The sequence below is a fragment of the Scylla paramamosain genome, chromosome 3 (genome assembly GCF_035594125.1).
Source record: "Scylla paramamosain isolate STU-SP2022 chromosome 3, ASM3559412v1, whole genome shotgun sequence".
Taxonomy (NCBI): domain Eukaryota; kingdom Metazoa; phylum Arthropoda; class Malacostraca; order Decapoda; family Portunidae; genus Scylla; species Scylla paramamosain.
In genome coordinates this window covers 667,501-675,000 of record NC_087153.1, presented here as the reverse complement: position 1 = coordinate 675,000, position 7,500 = coordinate 667,501, and the positions used below count along the sequence as shown (strand labels likewise).

Here is a 7,500-nt window from a genome sequence, read left to right as displayed (position 1 = left end):
GAATCCATACTGATGAACAGAAAAATGTGAGCAGATAGATACTTCAAAAACTTACTGTTGATGATAGAGCCAATAATATTATATAGATTTCAAAAGAACGATGTCTAAGAGACTGAAGGAAGAACAAGATGGCTGAATGGCTGGATGTAATGTGTTAGCAAGAGAAGAGTGAAAATTGCTATAATCCTAAACAGCTATCCAGAAGAAGATAAACCCAAGGGATTTTCAAGTATACAGTGTAGAGAAGCAGTCGGGCTATTAAAGACACCTGATACTTCTGAATGAATAATATTCTTAAATGATTGTTTCAGTTTTTCATCTAGGAAAACATGCCAGTAATGTCTGAAACTGGTATATACTGTATTCCCATGAATAAGGAAATAGTGAAGCAGGACGTCGATAGACTGAAAAAAAATAGTTTGGGTCACTAGGTCTACAATGAATATAATCTTGCGTTTGCAAGACCATCAGTGAACCATTGGTTAATATCCTTAGAAAATTATTAGATTCAGGATAGGTGTTATTATGTGGAGACAAAGCGAGGATAAGTCCTATCTTTAAGAAAAGGGATGAAACTTTAATGTCAAACTATAGTCCAGTTCGGTAAATTACTAGCTGTAAAGAAGGTTAGAATTAATTTCGACAAGCATAATTTGAATAATATTGTGTTATGTACCTAAATTTTTGCAGCACGTTTGATAAGGTGCCTTATCAATGGCTTTTGAACAAGACTAGGGTGCATGAGAGTGACGATAATTAGTAGAGCGCCATAGGGATCGGCCTAAGGACAACAATTACTTTTAATATGCATTCGTGATATAGATAATGTCATTAATAACGATCGTGTCAATTTGCAGAAGACACGAAGGTACATGCAATCAGGTCGAATTCTCCTAGTCACCCTGCAGACCCTGCAGACATGCTTTAATAAAATCAGCGAATGGATAGATAGAATGTAAATGTTAGTAGTGAGAATCCAAACAATACACAATAAAGAATGAGGCTTTGACAAGATAAGAGTTACTTTTTAGTTCACATCTTCATCATAAGCTCTCCTTCACCGCCGCTGCCTACGCCTTCTTGTCCGCCATCTCCATCTCCGCCTCCGCCTCCACCTCCTTTCCGGCTATGTGACTGTGACCTTTCTGTGTTCTGCCACTCGCAATGAATAAACAAAGGCGTCGGCCAAGCTTGAAAGGACACGGAGACGGGGTGAGCTGAGGCCAATGCAAGGCAAAACCACAGACACACACACACACACACACACACACACACACACACACACACACACACACACACACACACACACAATGAGAGAGAGAGAGAGAGAGAGAGAGAGAGAGAGAGAGAGAGAGAGAGAGAGAGAGAGAGAGAGAGAGAGAGAGAGACGAAAACTTTCCACTTAACCACAGAAAACTGAAATACAAAAGACTGAGGGAAGAAAATACAAGGGGAAAAAATCAGCAAGGTACATAAGACCAAACAAGACTGTCAGGAAGACTGAACTCTATTAAGCGTTTCATCAGACGAGTTCTATACAGATTTGGCAAGATGTGTTTGACTTTGCAGTGGCGGTGAAGGTGGTGGAGGTGGAAGTGGAGGTGGTTGTGGTGGCGATGGTCGTGGTGGCGATGGTCGTAGTGCTGGTAGAGACGGGAGAGGTGGTGGCAGTAGAGGCGATTTTAGGAACTGTGGTAATAGAGGCAGGGTGACGATAATGTTGGTGGTGGTAAGACTAGCAGAATGATGGTGACAGTAGTAGTGGTAAGAATATGTCGGTTGTGGCGTAGGTAGGGGCGACCTTTGACCTGAATACGTCATTGCCAACATCTAGGATATCTCCCCCACCCTCTCTCTCTCTCTCTCTCTCTCTCTCTCTCTCTCTCTCTCTCTCTCTCTCTCTCTCTCTCTCTCTCTCTCTCTCCTTTGTCTCGATCTCAACATTTTCAGGCAGCTGTGACTTGAGGATAGGGGCGGGGAGGGGGAGGAGGAGTGAGAGGAAGCAGATACACCTGTCATCCACTACCTCTGTTTTCCATCATGTTTCTCTGTGGAGTTTTTTGCTCTTTAAAGACAAATTGTTCTCTCTCTCTCTCTCTCTCTCTCTCTCTCTCTCTCTCTCTCTCTCTCTCTCTCTCTCTCTCTCTCTCTCTCTCTCTCTCTCTCTCTCTCACACACACACACACACACACACACACACACACACACACACACACACACACACACACACACACACACACACACACACACACACACACACACACACACACACACACCAACACACACACGCACTGTCACTGTTATTCAGCCATTATAAAAATAACAAGCAGTAAAATACCAAGGCGTCCAACAAATAAGTAACGATGGTGATAGCGGCCTCACAGCACAGCCTGCCCCATACATCAAGACAAAGCTGCCTGTGTAATTAACCACCACCGCGCTGCTCAGAACAGGAGGAAAAAATGGAAATAAATTGTTAAGTAAGCCTGTAACATTTTCTGCTAATGGATTTTACTCGTCGTTCTCCCTGAAGATATGATATGATTTTTTTTTTTTCTCTCTCTCTCTTAATACCTTCCGCAAAGTAACAAATTCCTCCATCGCATTCATTTAACGTTATTCATCGTTTTTCCATTGGAATGTATCGACAGACCGGCGACGGAATGTTTATATTTCTCTCTCTCTCTCTCTCTCTCTCTCTCTCTCTCTCTCTCTCTCTCTCTCTCTCTCTCTCTCTCTCTCTCTCTCTCTCTCTCTCTCTCTCTCCACAGAATAAACTTCAGGAGATAATTTCAGGAAATGATTTTATTTTATCTATTTATTTATTTATCTGTTTACTTATTCTATTTATGTAATTATACGTACGTTATTTTTTCCCCCTGACGATAGTCTACATCAGCAATATACATTGACAAAAGCAATGTTGGTAAATTTAGTACCCTCTAAAACACTGCATTTTCTTTTTGTTAATCTATTTTTTATATCACGCCTCGCCTATAAACTTGCCTAAGCGGTTTTTTAATGAGTTTTCTCGGAATTTGCTCAGCTTCCAATTATAAAAGTTACATAGATAGTCACATAAATGTAAATTAAGTCTCCAGCATCTGGCAAACTGAAAATCATGAGCCGAGATTTTACGTTTGTGGAGAAATTGATGAAATCCTTCTTCGATTTGGTTACAACTCAACAATGGCCATATCATAGGAAACCTTATTGTATGATGCCTGATACGGAGAAAAGAAAGTCAAAAGCACTTCACTAAAAAAAAAAAAAAAGAAAATCTGTCGCAAGTAAAAATCACGATGTTTATATCCGCCGAGAGTGCTGTGTTCTGGCCGTCTCTGAATCACGACGCCCGTGATTCAGCTTGGCCAGCGTCATGAACATCTGCTTCCTGTAAATCCACTTGACGGTAAATGTATGTCTTTTCCATCCTTGCAATTTAATCTCATCATTAAATTCCAAATGTCTTCCCACAGGGGGTAAAAAAAAAAAAAAAGAGAGACAGAGAGAAAAATAACTTGAACTAATCATCCCAAATAGAGTGGTAGATGAGTGGAACGGACTCAGTAATCATGTTGTTAGTGCTAAGACATTAGGGAGCTTTAAGAAAAGATTAGATGGGTTTATGGATGGGGATGATAGGTGGAAATAGGTAGGTATATTTCGTGCGGGAACTGCCACGTGTAAGTCTGGTCGTTTCTTGCAGCTTCCCTTATTTCTTATGTTCTTATGTTCTTATAAAATACATAATCGTAATGGATGTAAAAGTTCCTGAATCCTATTTATATCTTCGTGTTTTTTTTTTTTTTCCTTTTTCTTTTTTAATGATTGTTAATAGATTAAATGTTTCCGCTTTAATTATGATCGATTATACTAAAAGTTTACCTAAGCACCAATTATAATAATTTTCTTGGTCCGTACTCTACCGCTTGAAGAGTCAAGTGCCTCGTACCTGGAACACTTCACGCGGACCTAACCAAGCCATCCACTAAAATAAATACATCTAATGAGGAAAAGTACTCACACGCTGCTTACCTTTCACTGAATTGCTTTCAGGGAGTAATGATGGAGATTGATGGAGAGAGGGTGGAGAGTGGAGGGATGGATGAAGAGAGGGGTCGAGGTAGTAGTAGAAGTGCTAAGAGGCAGTGAAGAAGCAGGTAAGACGCGTGAGGCTGTAACCTAATCGTGATATTCCTAGAGATGCAAAAAAAAAAGAAAAAAAAGTGTTATTTATTTGCTTGTTTTTATTTTATCTTATATTATCATTCTTATTTCAATGAGGTGGAAGAGGTCAGAAAAGAGAAGAAGAGAGGTTAGTAGGGCGTTGGGGTGGGGGGTGGGGGGGCAAGCGCGACACCTAGGGAATTCCTGTACGGTCGATAATGGGTCCTGTCACTTGGATTATTCAGAGCGACCTTTCACAGTGCGTCTGATGAAGGTTAGACTGCCAGCCTCCACCAACACTGCCTTACACCACAATCACCTCACAAATAATAACACGTTGCTCATTTCTTCTATACTCTTCATTCATATTCACCTGGTATCTCCACAACCATCAGCCATCACCACTCCCATTGTTCCTCTCATTATCAATCTCAAAAATTTATATTTCAGAGGACCTGCAGTAGGAGAGAATTTACTACTATATGTATCTGTGTGTGTGTGTGTGTGTGTGTGTGTGTGTGTGTGTGTGTGTGTGTGTGTGTGGGTGTGCGTGTGTGTGTAGATGTATTATAGGAGTAGACAGAAGAGACTTATCGCTACGATTAAGATACTTCCAGGGGCGTGCGTGTTTACATACGGGAAAGGCGGAAGATGCTACAAGCCTGATGCTCTCTCATTCCACTTCCTTTCGTGTCTCAGAAGCTGTAGCCTAAAGAAAATCTAAAGAAAATCCCTCTTACCATTGACAGTACACTACATGCTCTTCAGGCACCCACACAATTTACACATCAGAGTTATACTCTTAGACAAAAAGAATTATTCAACAGCGGAATCTCCTCTACCTACCTTCTCTCTCTCTCTCTCTCTCTCTCTCTCTCTCTCTCTCTCTCTCTCTCTCTCTCTCTCTCTCTCTCTCTCTCTCTCTCTCTCTCTCTGCCTTTTTTTTTTTTCGTTGTCCTTTGACTATGGCGCCAGCGGGCAATGCTGCTGCAACGCTTATGTTGGGCGTAGATGGTTGCCTTTTTCCTTATGGAGGCTTAATTAAATATTCGGCTCCTGTCCTTGGTGGCGATGCATATTTTCAGAATGATGCCTCTACAGAGGCTTCTGCCTCCTCTACAGAACTTCTCTAAGTAACTGCATTGGACTTAACAAGAAACACATGAGTATTTCCTTGGTTGCTCGGCGGTAGCTTGAAAAATGGCCAGCTCCCGACAGGAATCGGACTCAGATCCCGAGATCATAATTTCCGAGCACTTACCGTTGCAGGCTATGCTTGTAATACTTCACCCACCTCACCTTAGTAACATTCGCAGTCTTACTGAAGATCTGACCTTCAAGCAGTGGGACATCATCACACTTCCTCTTTATAATCCTCACTGAAAGCTATATGTCTGAAACTACTGATAGCAGACTTTTTTTTTATTCCCTCCTGCTTTCTATATCCTCAATTGCAAAACAAAGCTTGATGTGTATCTCTGGTCTAAGTCCACCGATTATGAAAAATTCTAACCATTTTCCTTTTGTTGAAATTTCGAGAATATGAAAATTATATGCTCACCGTCAGATTTCGCTACAGTCTTTCACATCTCTAATTTGGTGAACAAGACTTCAACTTTGGTATTCTTCATGACCAAAACTAATTAATGCAAGATCCTACATACGTCCCAGGAATTCCAGACAGGATGCGAGGGAACTAATTGCAATGCATTCTGTCCATGTAAGGACGCAATATGCCTTGTTATTTTTACATACATGTTTCTGGTAATCATAATACGCGTAATTCCTTGTACGAATATTTTACATGATAATGGTAGCATGATGAGTAGAGGCAGTAATTGCATTAGTAATAACAGTGATAACAGGAACAACACTATCTTCTTCCTTCCTTTTTAGTCTTGTATTTATGAACGTAGCTTTTCGAGAAAAAAAAAAAATGCCAATTTTCAATAACATTTTTAACCCTTCCAAAAATTTTGAACTTTATACTATATAATTTGTTCTGTGAATGTTCCGGAAGCCAATTTTTCGGAACCACATACCATTGATACCAGATTTGATACATTCCTCTTATGAAACAACAAAAGCCAGCAGACAAAGCAACTGCCATCACTTTTCGTTCCGGCTGATGAGTGAGCTCGGTCTTTCATTGCGCTTCGTCTATCGACCAAAGAGAAGACACACAATGAGAAGTGGCAAAAAAAAAAAAAAAATGTAAATAAATAAATTACATATATGTATATGTATGTGTGTGTGTGTGTGTGTGTGTGTGTGTGTGTGTGTGTGTGTGTGTGTGTTATAATTTGCACAAAGGATAAAAATAAATCTAATAATAATAACCATCACAATGAATTCCATCACATCTTTGTAAATTTTGTGCTTTTGAATTATATCCAAGTAATTGTTTTTTGTTTTTTTTTAATTCATTAAGTCTCACCATAAATAATATAACCTGATGGGTTTCGAGAGACCTTTCAACTTAAAATGGAAAATAAAACTCTCACTGGCAGAGAAATATTTCATATGGGTAATATATGTCGTTTGAAGATGAATATTTAAAACTCACAGTCTTTGTTTAATTTCGAATGTAAGTTTGTGGGAGTTGTGTGGTGGTGATCGCGTGAGTGAGGGGAGTAGCGGCGGTGGCGAGGGTCACGGCAGTTGTACTGGTGATGATGGCGGCGGTGGTGATAATAACAACCTCATTGGTGGTGCTAAGGATGAGTATGATAATGGTGAGGGTGGTGATGGCTATAACACAGCTGCGTGCGCACACACACACACACACACACACACACACACACACACACACACACACACACACACAGATCTGGAAAAGGGGACCTTGGAAGAAGGCAGTTACACATTCTCTCAATTCGTAGAAAACTTTATATAACTCCACGTTGGCCTTTCATGTGTTCCGGAAAGGAGGAGGAGGAGGAGGAGGAGAGGAGTTTGTAAATGGTGTAGGTGGAGAGGGAAGGGCAACAAGACGATAACTACGACAAGGCTGATTAGAGGGAGTGAGTAGTACACTGGCGACCAGGTCAGGCATCCGAGAGACACCTGCACGGAATACTGGATCAAGCTGGCCTACATGTGAGAGAAGGAGAGAGAGAGAGAGAGAGAGAGAGCGCCTATATGTTCGTGACGGTTGTGGGTTAACGGATCATTTGGCTCTAATGAGACTTCAGTAAATATTGACTCACTCATTACTAACACCACTCTCTCTCTCTCTCTCTCTCTCTCTCTCTCTCTCTCTCTCTCTCTCTCTCTCTCTCTCTCTCTCTCTCTCTCTCTCTCTATATATATATATATATATATATATAT

At 40.7% G+C, this 7,500-nt stretch overlaps 1 protein-coding gene across 1 annotated transcript in view; it reads left to right on the top strand.

Moving 5' to 3' along the window:
* LOC135088722 (uncharacterized) overlaps positions 1–7,500 on the top strand; it is a 75,452-nt gene that overhangs the window by 46,080 nt on the left and 21,872 nt on the right. The window lies entirely within an intron of this gene.